The sequence below is a fragment of the Phycodurus eques genome, chromosome 6 (genome assembly GCF_024500275.1).
Source record: "Phycodurus eques isolate BA_2022a chromosome 6, UOR_Pequ_1.1, whole genome shotgun sequence".
NCBI lineage: Eukaryota > Metazoa > Chordata > Actinopteri > Syngnathiformes > Syngnathidae > Phycodurus > Phycodurus eques.
In genome coordinates, this window is record NC_084530.1 from 15,196,200 (window position 1) to 15,217,244 (window position 21,045).

Sequence of the window (21,045 nt, forward strand, 5' to 3'; positions counted from 1 at the left end):
CCACACAGAATTGAAACGAGGTTTCCCCGGTCCGCACCCCTTACAGCACCAAATCTACCAGCTGGTTCTAGTCCTGTCTGTCTTCTCTAATTGTCCCTCTGTCTGCATCCTCCAAACTAGCATGCATGCACAGTTCTGCTTTGAACTGTCGTCAGTCACAAAGTGAGGCGTGTGTCATAGCACCTCAAAACAACAGCTTGTTGTTCTCTTGCTCCCTATGGTGAGAGACAGTGACACAACTATTCACAGTTTCGATCAGCTTTCTGATTTGGCCTCCTGGGTTCACTGCTGAATGGATCGTTGATGCTGATTGATGGCAGCTCAGTCGCACGCCCAGCAGGTGCGGTAGATGTCGCTAATGGGATATTGAAGTCCAGGTGCGGTTGTTACCACGGTAACAGCACACATCCTTTGATTTTACCTGCAGCACAAAGTAAACATTCTCCAGCAGTTCGAATCAAGTGGTCTTTGATATTGGATAGTGGGCAAACAATTGCTACTCTTGCATTTATTGTCGTACCCCTCTTCTTCTTCTTCTTCTCCTCTTGCCAGTTTAGAGTCACAAACTGGTGGTTTGCCTTCTGAGTAAAGTATTCATCTGTGCATTGTCTGTTCTGCCAGCTTTGCATGAGACTTCAGCATCAACTGGAGTTCTCGAGTCCAATATTGTTCATGGTTGAGTTCATAAATATAGTCATGAAATAGGTTAGTTGCAAAGTGGATAGCATGTGTCCTTCACAGTCAAAGGTTGAGGGTTTGAATCTCACTTCTGAAGTTTATTTGCATGTTCTCACCATAACTGCATGGTTTTATCCAGGTACTTAAGGGATACTGAAAACTAGAAACTGAATCAATAAAGTCTGTATCTGTGATTGACTGACGACAAGTCCAGAGTGTACCTCACGTCTTATCCAATAGTCAGGTGGAAAAAAAAAAACATTACAAATCACAAATCCAACACCACAACATGAATGTTTAATGGTGCGTTCACATCAGACCCAAATTGAACTATTCGCATGACATGAGTTGATATGTGGCAAATGTGCGAATGGGACGCATTTGACGGGTCGGGCGATCACACGTGAATTTTTCACAAACCATGAATCAGGGTGACGCCGTATCACGACAGCCAATATACTTTGGCACACAGAACCTCGTGGTGTTGCTGAGGAGAACATTCATTAGTTCATTCTCCGTACCGCTTATCCTCACTAGGGTCATGAGCGTGCGGGAGCCTATCCCAGCTAACTCTGGGCGAGAGGCGGGGTACACCCTCGACAGGTCGCCAGCCAATCGCAGAGCACATATAAACAAACAAGCATTCGCACTCACATTCACACCTCCGGGCAATTTACAGTCTTTAATTAACCTACCATGCATGTTTTTAGAATGTGGGAGGAAAACGGAGTACCGGAGAAAACCCACCCAGGCACGGGGAGAACATGCAAACTCCACACAGTCGAGGCCAGATTTGAACTTGGGTCCTCAGAACTGTGAGGCAGATGTGCTAAACAGTCGCCCAGCGTGCCGCTTGAGCAGAACAATGGAAGATAAAATTATTGTTGCTTTTTGTGGGCACCCAGAACTTTTTGATAACTCCTGCTGTCAATACCGGGACTGTACGGAAAAAAAAGCAGCTTTGGAGAATGGTGAGCGACATGAACCGGTTACATGTGGCACGAATGAAGCAATTTCACATTCGTTGTGTACACTACTGCGATTAAAGTTCGGCAAGTAACGGGAGCCGAAAGTTCACTTGGCGTCCGGTGTGAACATACTATAATTCGTTCCGTGACCATGATCATACACAGTGGCGGAAATTGGCACGTGGCGAAGTGTGTGACCACAAAAAACAAAACAAAAAACTATGTAGTAGAATTATTATATGGAATCATTAGTTGGCCAAACAATAAAATCCACTTGACTGAAAATGCCTAGTTAATTTATTTTGCAAAATTATTAGGATTACTCTATATTTTAAAATGCAAAAAAAAATAAGCTTTAAATTTATTTAATGAAAGATATTCAGTAGAATCATCTTTCATAATAATTGTGACTACTTACGATAAGTAAAAGGAACTGGTTTTCATCTTTCATCACCTGTTTTTTTTTAAGGTAACTGGTATACACTGCACTCCTATTCTATGTAAGACCTAATAAATATTATTCTTCAACTGTTGAAAAAAAATATTACTCAATTACCTTTATCTACCAATTACCCTTGTGACTATGCCTTCCTTGCCCATAAAATCTATGCCCCTGGTACAGGAAAGTAATGCATGTCTCATTCTGGCACAATCTCTCCGTCACACTGCTACATCCACAGTGGCAGCATCTTTTCAGTATCTATCACATTGTCAACAACAAAGAAGCTCGTGCCAGTCGTCTTGCTCGCCTCCACTCAATTTTCTCTTTGTTTTCTAAAGCCCCCCTGCCTTATGTCTTTCAATTGTCATCCTCCTTTGCGTCATCACTTCCGAAAAGCCATCTACTGTACTGCTGCTTTCTTTCCAAACTCAGACACACAGTCTGCAACACAATGCTTGCTATAGTGACGTTGCTGTTAATGATCTATGTTTTGTGGGACAAGGCAAGAGAGACATCTCCTTAAACAGTCACTGATGTTTTAGTGGTGCATTCGCCTGACTTGGGTGCAGGCAGCGTGGGTGCAGTTCCCACTCAGTGATGGTGTGAATGTGAGTCCCAGGGGTTGTCCATGTCTACATCTGCACTGCGACCAGTTCAGGGTGTGGTCCACCTTTCGCCCGAAGTCGGCTGGGATAAGCTCAAGCGCCCTGTGACCCTGAGCAGGATGAGCGGTGTTGAGAATGGGTGGATGGATGGTTAAACACAAACTTGTACTGTTGTACTTAAAGGTAAAGTCAAAATACCAAGTCCCATTTTCATTCCATACACTTTCTATCGCAACTTGAATTTAATCATGAACTCTGCCTGCATATGCAGTTAAAGAATCCAAAGTACAAAATGCAAGTGGTCATAGTAGTAAGTGGTTATTGCCCATACGTCTGCATGTAAGGCCGATATTTTAAACAAAACATGCCTGCTGTGCATTTTGATGGCTCTTTAGCATTTCGTGGCGGGCATGAGACAGGTCACAACAAGTGCAAACGCTACAACACAACGACAATGAACTCACAACACAGCGACGTTAGGGTACAATCCAAGTGACTGCGGGACGCCCTCCGAAGGTATCATTCATCCAGGTTGCCAGGGACTCAGATTACCAACGGACCCTTCATCTTTAATAAGGAAAAATAGATGAAAAAATTATCCTAACGAAACTAAAATTGGGAGTACAACTAAATACCTCACTCTACTCATATCACCAAATGCTAAAGAAACATATTTCAAAGCCTTAAATGATATCTATCCTTGTAATGATTTTAGATTAAACATCTTTTGATTATTACTTGTAATATAATATTTTGGGAAGCATTTCAACAATGGATATCTGAAAAGGACAAAAAAATAAATCACCGAAGCTGCAATACAAATACATTAAATGTGGAATAATCATACTAAATTTAAAAAATGGAAAATGATAACACCCTAATTATGATGGCTAAAATATGTATAAAAAGATGCAGATTCATGGAAGGTCACCCACTGTTTTTAGTTTGTATGAATGAAGAACGGCGGCGTGCTACCTCTGATTTTTATTTGAGTTATTTATTCTTATTTTTACTTTTATTTTTTGTTGTTATATGTACTGTTCATGTTTTTGTGTAATGCCCATTTTTGTTTTTATTTTTATATTTCCTTAAAATTATATAAAATAAAATTGTAATACTAGACGTTGATTACTAGATTTGAGAAAAAAGTGACTGAGGAACGACGTTGCACAAGTGTTAATGAACGAAAGTGGAAAAGTAAATGAAAGTAAGCTATGTCTTTTTTGCCACCTGTCCCAGCTTTTTAGTAATGTGTTGCAGCCATACAATTCTGTTCATGATTACTTGCTAAAAACAATAAAGTTGATCAATTTGAACATCAAATATCTTGTCTTTGTAGTGTATTCAATTAAATATAAGTTGAACATGATTCCCAAATCATTGCATTCTGTTATTATTTATGTTTAACACAACGTCCCAACTTCATTGAAATTGGGGTTGTATCTCAGTCAAGGCAGGTGAGCAAATACTTTTGGCATTATAGTGTGTATATAGATGCGTTATGTTATGATTTACTTTCACATGTTGGATAACATCATTCATAAGCGTAAATGCACTATACACACACAGTCCACGGCGTGGCTTTCAAAGAATGGATTTAAAATTTCTGTCGTAGGCTCCTGTGTCTATAGCTGGTACTTCCTCCTCTTCCTCTGTCCCACCCTCTTCTGCCATCTATATCCCCACCTCCCACCTCCCCCAAGCACCATTTCCTCATCTTGCAGCCCTCTGTCCCCCATTTATTTTTAACCCACAGCCATGCCTCATGCTTGACGCACATGAATACGTAATGTGAAAACACAGAAAAGCAAAGAAACTAAACATCTGAGAGGCAGGCAGACAGTGAACTTGATAAAAACACAAACATGTTTCGTCTTATGAAATGTCACCTGTGAAACAGCTGTGAAATACCTGCCAACGTTTGTTTTTCAATCTTGCTTTGGTAGCCTATAGGCTGTCGAGTATTTCTTCATCCTTTCTCTCTAATCCATCTATCATCCTGAATGCTCACACCCACTCGCTAATATGGGCAGAGAGACAAGGCAGTACACAAATCAATCTTACATCACTCATCAGTCAGTCTCTGACTTTTCATAGAGGGACTAAGTGAACACAGACACCGTTTGACGCACACCAACTGTCAGGCAGGAGAATGCACAGTAAAAGAGAGCAAAATCTTGCAAATATATTTGAACATTGGTTCATCTGGACTGGATAGTAAGGGGACATTGTTCTTCTCACATACATATGGTCACACCTTTTGTTTATATTTCTTATATACTTCATTGGATGAATAAACTATCTATTTATATATCTATGTACACTATATCTCCAAATGTATTCGCTCACCTGCCTTGACGCACATATGAATTTAAGTGACATTCCATTCCTAATCTAATCCTAATATGACGTCGGTCCACGCTTTGCAGCTGTAACAGCTTCAACTCTTCTGAGAAGACTGTCCAAAAGGTTGAGGAGTGTGTTTTTGGTAAGTTTTGACCATTCTTCCTGAAGCGCATTTGTGAGGTCACACACTGATGTTGGACGAGAAGGCCTGGCTCTTAGTCTCCACTGTAGTTCATCCCAAAGGTTTTCTATCCCGTTGAGGTCAGGACTCTGTGCAGGCCAGTCAAGTTCATCCACACCAGACTCTGTTATCCATGTCTTTATGGGACCTTGCTTTGTGCACAGGTGCACAGTCATGTTGGAAGGGGCCAGCCCCAAACTGTTGCCACAAAGTTGGGAGCAAAGAATTGTCCAAAATCTCTTGGTATGCTGAAGCATTCAGAGTTCCTTTCCCTGGAAAAACAAGCTCAAACCATAATCCCCCCTCCACCAAACTTTACACTTGACACAATGCAGTCAGACAAGTACCGTTCACCTGGCAACCACCAAATCCAGACTCATCCATCAGATTGCCAGATGGAGAAGTGGGATTTGTCATTTCAGAGAACGTGTCACCACTGCTCTACAGTCTAGTGGTGGCATGCTCTACAACACTATATCTGACGCTTAGCATTGCACTTGGTGATGTATGGCTTGGATGTCCGTTCCATGACGCTATCTGTGCACTGTTCTTGAGCTAATCTGAAGGCCACATGAAGTTTGGAGGTCTGTAGCAAGTGACTCGGCAGAAAATTGCCGACGTCTTCTCACTATGCGCCTCAGAATCTGCTGACCCCACTCCGTCAGTTTACATGGCCTACCACTTCGTAGCTGAGTTGCTGTCATTCCCAAACGCTTCCACGTTCGTATAATACAGCTGACAGTTGATTTTGGAATATTTAGGAGCGAGGAAATGTTATGACTGGACTTGTTGCACAGTTGGCATCCTATCACAGTTCCACACTGGAATTAACTGAGCTCCTAAGAGTAACCACTTCTTTCACAAATGTTTTTGGAAAAACAGTGTCCATGCCTAGATACTTGATTTTTACACCTGTGGCAATGGAAGTGATTGGAAGATCTTTTTCCGATTAGTTCGATGGGTAAGCAAATACCTTTGGCAATATAGTCTATGTATCTATCTATCTAATCTAATGTATTTTATCAATTTGTAGGTAATTGTTATTTTCTGTCTTTATCCATGCTCAAAGTAGCACCTGAATGATCCGACTCCTCGGTGAAAAGAAAATAAGAGTGAGGAAGAAGATGTTGAGAACTCTCTTCATTTCGTTGAGAAGGCTTTACCAGCACTGGGGAATGACCACCTGCCGACCAGGCAGTCAGAGCAGAGCTATCACCAGATGGATGGAACATTGTGGGAAAGATATTGGAAGTGAGACAGTGGATATTGGCTAGTGCGTGTGCGTGTGTCTGTGTTAGTGTGCGCTCAGGCCTTGATTTGGCTCTCGTCTCGACTCATTTATCACCATTGTACGTCAAGGAGCCTTTAGCTATCCCAAAATCCTCAATACTTGAGACTTACCCAATTCTCAGTGACATCAGAAGGAAGGCTTGAAATAAGAGTAGCCATGTGTGTGATGGCTTTTGCTGCAGTCCACTCATGTTTCATCCATATGAATGTGAGTGTGCTGTGTTTTTGTGCGTGTATTTGTGCTTGGTACTGACGTCAGTACTCCTCCATTCCCGATTTAACTGCATAGGGGAGGTCTCATAGCACCTCATTGATCTCTATTTATAGACTGAAGTGAACTAGGTGCGAGTCTGACAGGTGAGGTTCTGCATTATCAATTCCTAGTTGGGAGCATGAAGGTGTTTGGATGTAAATTTTTATCTTTTGAAATAACAGATTGTCTTTTTGAGGCTTCAAACGTAAATGAAGGGATAACGCAGGAGGTCCCAGGAGCTAATAAATGAACACTTAATTTTTAAATCTTTTGGATAATCAGGTCACTGATGCTGTATTGGTGCACTCGCCTGACTTTGGTGCGGGCAGCGTGGGTTCAGTTCCCACTCAGTGACGGTGTGAATGTGGTGAGAATGGTTGTCCGTGTCTATATGTGCCCTGCGACTGACTGGCGACCAGTTCCGGGGGTAGTCCGCCTTTCGCCTGAAGTCAGCTGGGATAGGCTCCAGCGCCCCGCGACCCTAACCAGGATAAGCGGTGTTAAAAATGGATGGATGAATAATCAGTTTACAGAAAAATGCATCCAAACTAATCGGGAGAAGCTTCATCATGCAACAAGACAATGACCCAAAACACACTGCCAACATATCAAAGGACTTCATCAGGGGGAAAGAGTGAAGGTCTTAGACTGACCAAATCAATAACCCGACCTTAACCCAAAAGAGCATGCATTTTACCTCCTGAAGAGGAGACTGAAGGGAGAACCCCCCAGAAACACAAGAACTGAAAGAGCCTGCAATAAAGGCCTGCAAAAGCATTTCAAATGAAGAATGCAACACCCTCTCATGGCCACTTTTGGCCATGAGAGGGTGCTAGCAATGATAGCCAATATTGACCGCATGAACGCAAACTTTGGTGGAGACAGAAGGACTCTCAGGAACATTTACATTTTTAGCCACTGAGACACATGAAATGGTATCTGCAGTATGAAATTATTTCATTACATTATAAATATAATTATGAATTATAACTGTAGTCAAGTATTTCTTTTTAAAAACACACATACACCCACATATACGTCGCAGCCAAACTAGTTGCAGACGGCTAGAAACTCGTGATAACAAGCTGCAGACACCACACTGTATGACAAAACTGTCTTTTTGAGTGTCTTTCACTCACGTCACTCGGTGTGCGGCTGGTTTTTAGATGTACTGCATATATAAATGAACATTGTTTTGTGTTTAAAAGACTGTTGTATGCTCTGTTAATGACCCCCAGCTTTTCCTCACATAAACATTGTCTCACTCTTATGTCCTTTTCAAAGGACAGATATACTTTAATACGAAAGTAACAACTTGGGTTCTCATTATTTCAGAATACCCAACTAACAGGCAGTGTACACCACAAATGAAACAACCTCAGCATGGGAAAAACGTGTGCTGAACTTCACAGCTGCAACACACCAGGATGCTGACGTTCATTTGACTTACTAACACCCCAACACTTAGTGACATAGATGCGATTTGGCAGGTGTCTGCCACACTATTGGAGAATAACGTCATCGAAGTGAGAACAGGATTTGATGCAAGCAAGGTGTTTTAACTCAACGCTGAAACTGTTGCAGTATAACGTATCATTGGTTGGTTACACACTCACTGGGGTCTTCGTAGGTATAGCTGCACAATTTAATTAGATTTCATACATGAGCTGTATCCAAATGTCAGGCTTTACCATGATAACAGATATGTTTTGTGTTAATGTATATAATGGAAACGGACATTATGTGTATTAAATGTACTGTATTTGAATTTGTTTTGTTTGATCTTCACTGCATCTTGCTAAGACCTGTTTGTAATAATAATCAAAATATCGTTCCCCTCTCCAGTAGCAAAATATTACAAACTAGAAGCAGTGTTATAATGTTGCAGTGAAGTTCTATACCACTGTACGCAACAAATACAATAGTAAACACGTTGTTAAATTACAATGAGGTCAAAAGCCATGTTTCCAAGTAGTATTGTTTAGTTCATATTCAGTACAATATGCTTTTTGCTTGCATTAACATTAGACGTGCTACCAATTTCTCCCTGTGTGAGCTGTGTTGCATTCATAATTGAATTTATTGGTCACCATTACACCATGTGGCAGTACACAAGTCCAAAAATCAGGGTTTATTGTTCTAATGTGGACTATGTTGAGCTACTATACTGTGCAGTTTGATGGACATATCTTCAACAGAGTAGGCACATAAAGTAGTGGCTCAAAGATTGCTCCAAACAAAATAAACATGTCACCGAATTTTAAAATCTAGCTTTCCTTAACCATCATCATCATAAGTAACAAGGTGTGACACTAGTCAGCCTTACATTTTTCTTGTATGCACAGTATTTTGTTTGCATGAAGTGACCATAGCTCTTTACGACAGAATAATGATACAGTTGACCACTATCACTCTGATTTAATTGTGAAAACTGTATTCATGTTCCACAGCTCACCATGGTTCCCACTCTGTCTGTGAAACCCTCGGGAAAAAAAATGGGAACATCATTGTCCATGATATCCATCTTACGACCATTGAATTCTCAAACCTCATGAAGGCAGATCGTATGCTTGTCGGGATCCTGAAAGATGAACAGAACGAAATTCAAAAGAAGAGCACTTTTTGTGCAGCTTTTACAATAATTAAAGCCCCTGTAAAGTGAAAATAACAATTTGACACACCACAGAGGTTGTTAAGAAGCCTGACAAATTTGAATAAATAATTATTTAAAAAATCGCTAAGTATATCAAATGAAATGATGCTCCAAAATCATGAAAAATAGAGCCCACCTCCAAGCTGTAGGATGCTGCGGGCGTGTCCGCTGAAAACACAGCCTGCTCAACTTTTACCTGTCACTCATACATTTGTTTGTACAGTATGTGCTCAAAATGTCTGCAATGTGAGGCCCAGGCTGAATAATGTGTGCCATTGTGTTTAATAAACAGTTAACTTTCCCTGAAGTGTCTCTGTCACGTGGACCCACACACGACAACACAGAGCAATGACCCTGTTGCCGGTCTCGCGAGCTAATTAGCTCGTTAGCCGGTTAGCTTGTAATAAACAGTTAACTTTCCTTTAAATGTCTCTGTTGTGTGGACCACGCATGGCACACAGAGCGGGGCTGTGCAGATTCGGATGGCGCCAATACCGGTCCATGAGTCCACTAGCGGTAACTAGCAACAAGCCGCCCGCCTGCGAGGCCATCCAATTCTTGAGTCAATTCACCCTATTTCCATTAGCAGATTGTTTTCACGTATTTTGGGGATAACATCTCTTGTTTTAAGTGAAAACAATCTGCCAATGGAATTGGTATGAACTGACTTGATACAATTCTTAAAATAAGATCTTGTATCCTAAAACAAGTCTTTTTTCTTGCTGTAATTTTAGAAAACAGTAATTCAAAACTATCTTAAAATATGTACAGCAAGAAAGATGTGTGCACCAGAAATAAGATAACTTCACTCGGTAAGATTTTTCGTTTTTGCAGTGTACATCCAGTCCGATCGCCATCCAATTACAGGGCACATATGGACAAACAACCATTCACATTCACATTTACGCTTAAGAACAATTTAGTCTTCAATAAACCCAACGTGTATATGTTTTTGGAATGTGGGAGGAAGCCGGGGAACCCAGAGAAAACCCACGCAAGCAGGGGGAGAGCATGTAAACTCCACACAAGAAGGAATGAAAAATGTGTGTTTGTTTCACATTCCAAGTTTAACTTGGCGATGCTAAGTGTGATTGTGTAAGTGGGGTACACTACATGAGTACATTTGAGTTTTAACTCACAGTCCACTGACAATTTGCAGGAAGCACACTTTGTCAACTCCCTTATCAGTCACGTTCATACCCTCACCAGTGATCTCAATCTAGCGGCCCTGGAAGTTCTCCTGTTTGTACACACACATCTGGATGGGTGGGAGGAGTCAAATTTTATTTTTATTTTTTTTTAAAACATGCAAGTACCTGAGGAGTCTGACAGTGAGATATAGTTTTGTTTTCGCCACATCAAAAAAATAAAATAAAAAAAACCATAGCAGCATGACATCTGGTAGTTGACGACTACCCCCTTCAATGAGCAATAAGGATTAGCAGGATGGGTAATATAGACGTCAGTACAGAAGGTAAACTGCTGTGGTGAGTGACCAAATGCTTCACACTTATTACACAACATATTCCTTGACATTTTTTTCTTTTTTGCATGTGTATTTGTGCTGTACCTCACAAGACATCATGCCCATCTCTGACATCTTGTTGTGAGGTGTCTTCCCAGTGGGAATCGGAATTCTCTCCAGACATATCATCTGAGAGAGAAGTGAGATGAATATATGATAATGAGTTCCTTTTATAATGAAGCTTCAATATATTGCTATATAGGAAAGCGTGGGAGATCCATCCATCCATTTTCTGAGCCGCTTCTCCTCATTAGGGTCGCAGGCGTGCTGGAGCCTATCCCAGCTGTCATCGGGCAGGAGGCGGGGTACACCCTGAACTGGTTGCCAGCCAATCGCAGGGCACATACAAACAAACAACCATTCGCACTCACAGTCATGCCTACGGGCAATTTAGAGTCTCAAATTAATGCATGATTTTGGGATGTGGGAGGAAACCGGAGTGCCCAGAGAAAACCCACGCGGGCACGGGGAGAACATGCAAACTCCACACAGGCGGGGCCGAGGATTGAACCCGGGTCCTCAGAACTGTGAGGCTGACGCTCTAACCAGTCATCCACCGTGCCGCCAGCGTGGGAGATGTGGTGGACAAATTGCAACTTGCCTTAGTCATTATCTTTAAAGAAATAAATTAATAATTTGTTTTTTTAAAAAATAACATTTTTTTTGGGTGACAACTCTAACTCATCCAGATTTGCAAACCACACAGGATGTTAAGCACTGTGGCATTGCATAGAACCTTTTTGTGAAATGTCATTATCCCCCACCTCCTGCTTCCTGTCTCTCTGCACGCCAACTCTCAAAGCTATGACAAAATCTAAACATCATCACATAAATCCCCAACTGACTTAGTTCCACATATACAGTTGTATAAATAGCACGTCAATTAAATTATTTTATACCCTTGAACCTGAAAATGGATAAGGACGTTTAATATAATCCAGTGTTTGTAAATACAGATGTAAATTGAATTACCTTACTAAACAATGCACTCATAACAAATTATTATATTAAATCCAAGACTTAATCAGAAAGCAGTACACATTTTATTGACAGTCATTTGACTTGCTGCACAGAAATCCACACTTCTAACCATCTTATGAGGTGCCTTTTGCAGTCCCAACCTTTTCTTTTCTGTATGATGTTTGTCCACTGTCTTACCTGCAGCAGTATGTGCGTAAAGGAGTAGACTCGGGGCTGAAACTAATGTTCTGGTGAATGTGAGGCAGGCCACTTTGTCTGTTATATTCAGTTGCCTGGGGAAAGGGCGATTATATGGAGAGAAACAAAGTTGCTGAGCTCCCTGCCTCCACAGAATAGAAATATCCCCATCATCAAAGAGGGACAGAGGTGCTAGTGGGTCAGGGGAGTGGAAAGAAGAGCTATAAATATGAGCTAAAGTTTTAAAACCGTTTTGTCTTTTCAACTTTCTGAGCATGTCGCAACCTTCGAGCTGCTACAAGAATTCTGAGGGTTGATTGACCCTTCGAGGTGTCCGTTGTCACTCTCAGAGAGGTATTATAGTTTCACTATATGCTTATTTTTCAGGTTGTAGTTTTATAGTGGTCTATAACTGCCCTGCATCATACCATTTGTTTCTCATGCTTTGGTTATTTCATTTAACTACACAAGTGGGGCCAAATATAACACATATTTTTGTTATATTTGGCCCCACTAATCTTATTCAATACACCAGTCGGTGTATTGAATAAGATTACTTCTGGAGGGTGCTGTGTCATGCAAATTACTTCCAAAGCTCCTCCCCGGTAGTAATTTTAAACCATTACTTTCAGCCTCACATTCAAAAATCTTATCATGTAATTGTTTCACATCTTTCAGTGATGCAGTTCTGGAGTCACAAAGACAAACATTAACAGTGAAAGCAATAAGCGATGAGAAGCAATAATGTGGTTACTCCACCCCTGGAGGCTCACATTGTTTGCAGAAACTTGCAGAAGTCTCTCTGTCTTTTTCGGGTGAATGTTTGTCTGGGGCATTACATGCAGCAGAGATGACCAGGAGCCGTTCATTCAAGAGCACACTAGGGAGGCAACGAATCCAGTTTAGATCAGAACACAGCTCCAAACGTCAGGTCATGTGTCTTGTGAAATGTAAGTTGGATTTGTTTCCAGTGACGGTTGGACTTCGCCAAGGCTGCCCTTTGTCACAGATTTTTCTCATAACAGAATTCCTGGGTGCAGCCAAGGCAAAGCGTGGGTCCAGTTTGGTTTGGTCTCTGCTTTTTTTCAGATGACCTGGTTCTGTTAGCTTCATCAAGCTGCAATCTTCAACGCTCACTGGAGTGGTTTGCAGCCCAATGTGAAGCGGTGGGGATGAGAATCAGCACTTCCAAATCTGACATCATGCTACTCAGTTGGGAAAGGGTGGAGCGCTCTCTCCAGGTTTGGGATTAGATCCTACCCCAAGTGGAGGAGTTCAAGTATCTTGGGACCTTGTTCAAGAGTGAGGGAAAAATGGAATGGGACAACTTTCCTGTGCATGCATGTTCATGACAATAAAGATTCTTCTTCTTCTAGCCGATGGCCCCCCTCACTGAGGAAACAGTGGAACCCGGTTAAATAAATAAATAACTAGATAAATACAATAAAAAGCTAAATAAGAGTAATGGATATGAAGATATAGGACTGAAATAGAGTAATACAATCACTAATTGTAAAAAGAGAAATTTCATGTCATTGCGTTTGTTTTTTATCAAGTTGGAAAAATGTGTTTGTCTTCCATTTCTGACTGTTTTGTCAGAAATTGCAAATGGTTCAGTCGTGTTTAAGTATTCGGAGATCAATTTCAAATTTATTTTTTTCATTTTCTTTAATCTGTTCATAATGGGGCAGCACGGTGAGCCACTGGTTAGCACATCTGCCTCACAGTTCTGAGGACCCGGGTTTAAATCCCGACCCCGCCTGTGTGGAGTTTGCATGGTCTCCCTGTGCCTACGTGAGTTTTCTACTGGTACACCAGTTTCCTCCCACATCCCAAAAACATGCATGGTAGGTTGATTGAAAACTCTAAATTGCCCATAGGTGTGAATGTGATTGCGAATGGTTGTTTGTTTCTATGTGCACTGTGATTGGCTGGTGACCAGTTCAGGGTGTAGCCTGCCTCTCGCCCGAAGATAGCTGGGATAGGCTCCAGCAGACCCGTGGCCCTAGTGAGGAGAAGCGGTACAGATAATGGATGGATGGATGTTCATAATGGTGGGGTAGGATTTGGGGAACTTTTTTTTTTTGTCTTTAGTGAAGCTTCAGTGTCAAGTTCCCATTTAATTCCCGTTAAAGCCAACCACAATAAAGTTGCTACAAGAGGGTAAAATGTCTGTTAAAAGGATTATAACATTAGCAAGTCACTTAAGCATTTAGGTGGTGCCAAATTGTACTCACAATACAAAAACTAAAGATCTAGCAATGGTTATGAGCAATACAATAATCCGCCGCCTTCCCTCTGCTTCTGCTGCACCAAAATACCCAGCTGATCGTCACTGTCAGCAGCTGTGGCACAGGAGACCACGCCCACCACGGCTCACCAAGGAAACCAACGAAACACAAAACGGGAGAACACGCAGTCAGAGAACAGGAACAACAACCGAGTGAACAAAAGTATAGATGCTACACTAGAAGATGCAGAAGACCATATCTAAACAGAGGAGGACACTGACTCTGCCTATCTCCCATATACAACGCCATCCTTTCGTCTCTTCCAAAGAGACCCCATAATTTAGCCTCTAACAAATAATAAACAAACATTTCGACCTCATTTGACTGTAGTGACTTGACCTGGGAATTGATCACAGGACCTAGCTTGATTTGCCTAAGACAAAATGACTTGGGACTTGCTTGAGACTTGAAGGTTAAGACTTGAGACTTGCACACGTGATTTGAGCTTTACTCTGGTTACAGCCTTTCCCCGAGTGTTGAACACTCTTAGCAGCCACCGCTGAGAGTCACATGAATAAACCAAAAAAAGGAAGCGGCCAAGAACAACTGGAAGTAAGGAAAAAGACTGACTCTCAAAGATGCACTCCTGTCACAATGTTTTCATTCTCTACTCATGACTTTCATACACATAAACTAATGGATAGGTTTTGGATAGGTCTGCTGTTCAAAAGAACAACTCAAACTGCTTGCAAGAATGAATGGAGGCTGGAAAAGATATTAACTTTTAGTATCTACAGTGAAACCTCAAAAGTCCAACACCCTTAATGATTATTTTTATTCTGGAACAATATGCCTCGTAAGTCATATAATACTGCAGAGTTGGAACTGCCGTCTTATCGCAAAAGAGCTCAATTCTGTAAGTAATCAGGCTTAACTGTGTTTTGCTTTATTCTTTGTCTTTTTGTATCTTTTTTTTGCAACACTTAAAAGACACAAAGAAGGACCAGCCCCAGCAACAGTCCAAGTTCCATCCTGGGGCCTCTGTTCTTCATCATCTACTTAATCCTCTTTGGCCTCATTTTTACTTCCCTTGGTTCGCAGATGACACCCAGCTTTACGTTTCCTGCAAAGAAAAGCAACACATTTCCACACTACCCCCTCATCTCCTGCTTTGCCTGAATTAAACCTCAGACCTTCGGAAGCCTTAAGTATTGTAACTTTAGTTCTATTTTGACAAAAGATAAGCTGTGTAATTTAAAACACTCTTTCCTACTTTTGAAAGTTGTTACAATTATCTGACATCTTAAATTAGCCTAATGATATTTAGATTGCAAATATTCATGTTGATCTTCAACTAAAGCCAATTTCTGTAGCCGGGGATCGGATCGCCAATGTCCCCGCCTTAGGCCACCGCCCAGCTCACACTGCACCCGACCCCTATGGCCCCTCCCACGGGTGGTGACCTCATGGGAAGGGAGATCCACGTTACCCTTTCGGGCTGCGCCCCATGGGTGCAGGCCCGGCCACCAGGCGCTCGCCTTCGAGCCCCACCTCCAGGCCTGGCTCCAGAGGGGAGCCCGTTGGCCCGCATCCGGGCAAGGTAAACTTGCTACCCTCTCACCTATGGTCACGAGCTGTGGATCGAAAGAACAAGATCCTGGATACAAGCGGACGAAATGAGTTTCCTCCGCAGGGTGTCCGGGCTCTCCCTTAGAGATAGTGTGAGAAGCTCTGTCATCTGGTGCAGTACTACAGCTACTGGCGAGAGCATCATTATATTATATATAATATATATTATATTATACATTATATTATATATATATATATTATACATATATACTGGCCACTCATGCCAGAGTAGCATCTGCTACATTTGCACACTGATTGAGGAGTATCTGCAACATTTGTACAATCAACATTGTCCCAGATTATCGCACTACTCGCTTGAAGTCTCGGCGCCCTTTGCACAATGGTCATTGCACCGGACTATTGCAATATTAGTCTTTCGAACTCCTCTAAGTGCTAGAGGACTCTGCATTTTCTTGCACAATTGTCAAAAAAAAAAATTTAACGGCATTACCAGATAACTAGCAATCCTTTATTGCTCAGTGACTGTTTTTCTCAATGTCTTTATGTCTCAAAAGTGTTCTCTGTCAATTGACTGTCTGTTGTCGTACTAGAGCGGCTCCAACTACCGGAGACAAATTCCTTGTGTGTTTTTTGGACATACTTGGCAAATAAAGATGATTTTGATTCTGATTCCATGTACGTGATGAGTTTTCTTTTTACAATTCAATGTTAAAATAAAGATTAGTTACCCATATGAATTCATTCTTACATTTCGACCAGGCTGCAGGAAAGAATTGTTTGTCTGTCGTGACTATATCCAATGTCGTGTTCGTCATACGTAGTGTAGAATGATTTATTTCTCGCATTTAGTGAATAATGCTGAAGATAAACTTACACCCAAAATCGCATTCGCAATATTTGTCAAAATAAATAGAATACATTGCAATAAGAGTGTTTTCCCAAAGTGTTCAGCCCTAGTCCTGATTGATGACTGGGGAGTTTTAAATCGGGCCCACATTGTTAAAAGCTTATTGGCTTCCAGTGACAAGGACTGGCTAAGTCTAGCCACCTAAAGGTTTAAACACGTGATGTTGAGGTTAACTACACACAAGATTTTTATACTGTTTAGCCACATTGGCTAAAAGGTTTCATGACCCTGTGCCAACCTTGCAATTGGGAAAACAGCCGACCTGTTCTAGTGTTTTTTTGTTTTGTTTTTTAAACAGACCTTAAGTCCTATATAACGGGTATCGTCAAATGGCGGGCATTGTCACACGGTAAATTTTTTCCTCACATACACTGCTGCCACAGACTGTCTATAGTCAGTTTTTTAGAAAGTTACAGTACCTTGTTGAAGTGTGGCTCACGTTATTTCAATTGTACAATAAATGCTCGTCTTTTCATTTAAACCTACATGTTTTTATTTTTGTTTTGTCTATTGCTGACCCCAGACAAAGCAAGCCAACCATCTGAAGAAATACAAAAATCTCCCTATATGTATTTTATAATTTGGCTGGAAAATGTCAATTATTGTTTTTTTACTTAAGTACATTTATAAGTGTGCACTTTTGTACTTTTACCTAAGGGGTGGGGTCAGTACTTTTACCAGAGTTGTTTTTATCAGTACTTTTGACACCTCTGGTGAAGTGGGACATGGGTCCTTCTGATGCATGACAGTGCTCATTTTTTCCCATTTATATTTTGTGTAAGATTCTGAATCCAGACCTCTGTGATGATTTTGATTTCCATTGATCATTCTTGTTATTTTGTTCTCAACGGATTCCAATAAGATTTTTAACTCTAATAATTCATTTTTTGAGAGCTAGGCTGCATTGTTTAAGTGTTCCCTTTATTTTATTAGCGGTGTATTAAAAAATACGAGTTAAACAAAAAAAGCAAACCGTGACGTTAGCGGTTGCTCAGGTGGATATAACACCGGAAGAAGCAAAGATGGCAATGCGTGTTGCTTCAGCTACTGTGTGCTTTCATCTCCTCCTCTGATAGCAGTCAGTGGAAAGACCACAGAGGCTTTTAAAGCAACTCATTGAAAAAACAGCCATTGATCACTCCATCCAGCCTCTCTCTAGCTGGCCAATGAATGGAAAATGAAAGGGTCTATGAAACCTAATCCATTAATAGAACTTGGAATATGTGCACGCAATGAAATGAGAAACGTTCTCAAGTATTCAGTATGTACTGTATCTATACAGTATATACACACATTGGTGGGGATTGTGAAGGGAAACAACCTGAAAGTTGCTGAGCACATAATGATACCATTACTATGCACACCCACATGAAATGTAAATTGTGGAAGAGCAGTAGTTTTTAAAATTATGATGGGGAAATTATGCTGGTCGTGACTCGATGGCCTAGATGGTAAAGACCCTTTTATGCCTCATGTCCACATGGGAAAAATCCAATCCCTGAATCAAGGCTTAATATTATCCATTACAGGGATCCTTGGTTTACGTCAGAGTTCCACTCCCATAACACCAACACAAAACGATTTTGTACTTAGTTGGAATACACGTAGTCACTAACCTATGCTATAAAATAAACCTTTTCAATGCAATTAATGACGTTGTGGGCATCCACCTTTGTATTACATAGTTCTAAATGAATATAAAAATGTAGAGGTACCCAGTGCAACACACGGACAACACTTAAACCTAAATTTCTTTTGACATTAACCTTTTACAGTTTTTCTCAAATGTTAAGATCCATTTTTTGAAACCATCCATCGTTTTCTCTAAACTGAAAACACAAAACCTGATTTTCAAGCTACATTCGCAAAACATTAGACCGTCCTCACATTGTCAAATCCGACTCAGAGTCAATGAAAAGGAAAAACCTCTCTGAATACTCATTAACACAAAACATGTAAAAAAGGAAAACTCAATGATCGGATTGTAAAGCTGTAGGATTAATCTTTATTGCTCACATAGGAATGCATTTTGCAAATCTAAACAAAAATCCTGTTTAGTGTATATATATATATATATATATATATATATATATATATATAAACAAGTACTAGATCTACAAGTATAATGGAAAATGTATGTATTTAAACACCTTTCATGTACAGTATAGCACTGTATAGTCATACTGTAAATATGTATGTAATGGGGAAAAAAAATAATAATGCTACCCGTTCTCCTCTCTAAATCTTGAGACTATGGTGGACACTGAATTTACTTACAGTAGGATAGGCTATACTCACTGCATTCCCACTTCCCTCATTGACAAACTATCGACAAGAACATGGACAAGTCCCCGTATTTAATCTAAAATAGGCAATTGGTCTTTGTCCTATAGCTCCTCTCTCTCTTCGCTTCCTCCTTGACAGCCTCTTACTGTACCTCTGTCTCTCCAATTGTCTCGAAACATAGTCAAACTTCAACAACCAGAGCACAGTGAATTGGCTTATATTGGTTTCTGCACAAGTGTGATCAGTTTTGAGTTGCTGTGTTTGTGTTGAGACAGCTGTGCTTTAATTGAGTTTCACTTTTGCAACCTGTTCTTACCATTCTTCAACACAAGTGCCTCAGAGGGAAAAATATGTTTCAGTAGTGAAAATACATTTGCAAGTTGTGTCTAACTACGTGAAAAGTGCTTAGGGTCGTACAAAAAAAGTGACCAATTCAATAAGTGGGTTCAGGACGCTGATGATTTGGTTTAGACAATAGGGTTTTTCATCATTTTCAATCACCTTGAGGAACTGTAGAATGATTTTTTTCATGCATGTATTGAATGACGCTGAAGATACACTTACTTAAAATCAAGCTCTTGCAGGAATTCCTACAAGTTGTTAGGATATGTGCTTCCCTTTTATGCTAATTCCGTATTTAAGCCGTACTGGTTATAAATGTTTAATTTTATTCAGTAATGTTATTCTCAGCTCAAGATGATAAAGAAATGTGGCCAAACAGTATACAGTACGGACCAGTCAGTAGGGTAGCTAACGTTAGCAATCTAGCTAACGGTAATTAGCGGATAAATTGTTGATAAACTGTGGCTGTGCGGTTCTAACATGTTATTAGCATAATGTCACTTCTTCCTAGTACAGCATTGACAACATATATGATAGATACTTACACTTCCTTTAAGTGATCGAAAACTGAACCTTGCGTTCTTGTCACTGGCTCTGCTCGTTTTGGCACTAAAAAAAAGAATCACATCCGGGGGCATTAGCTGTCACTCAAAGTGGATTGACCAATGAGAACGCATTCCTTACAAAGCCAGCCCAAGCGAGAGGTTTGTGCCTAAAAGGAAACGAAGAAAGTCAGGCAGCACACACGCGTATGGAAGTATATCTGTACCATCAGAGTTTGAATTCCAATTTCGAACAAACCCAGGCACAGATGTACTTCCATAATATACTTCCATGCACACGCGCAGAGATTGGAACGTGAACAAAAAGTCAGGGTACGCACACGCGGATATCATCATCGCAAGCAAAAAATATTTCCATTGCAAGTAATAATGTAACTTTTGGGGTTTTTTTTTTTTTTGCTTGAGTTAGATTATTTCTCGCTGTCTTTTTTTTTTTTTTTTTTTGCTTGCAGTTCAAGAAGGTGTCTTTGATAGTCTTGTTTTGTTTTTTTTGCGATTTAAAAAGGTGATTCTGTGATTCTTTTTGGCACAAATCTGATTCCATACATTAGAAGATTACTTTGATTTTACAGTAATTGCAACCCAGTAGGACATTGAAATATCTCTAAAATGTACTACGATCCCTGACTTGTTCTCATTTTGGTATGCTGAAAAATGTTTTTTTTTTTTTTTTTCCTAGCACTTGTCCTCATTCAGGTTACAGTTGAGCTTGGAGCCGATTCCAACTGACTGATCACAGCACACATCCACATTCAGTCACATTCACATCTATGGACAATTTACAGTCATCAAATATCTTAAACCCAGGCAAGCAGGAAAAAAACATGAAAAATACACCAAAAAGGACCTGAACCATGTTTCCAAACTGTAACTCAACGTTCAGGCAGACGTGCTTGCCGTTATTTATTCATTTAGCTGTTGCAGTTATTATTTTTACAACCCAATACTAAAAGAATGATGGAGTGCTTTAAAACAATTCTACATTTCGTACTTTGGTATAGTGTTGGCATGGAATCAAATGCAAAAG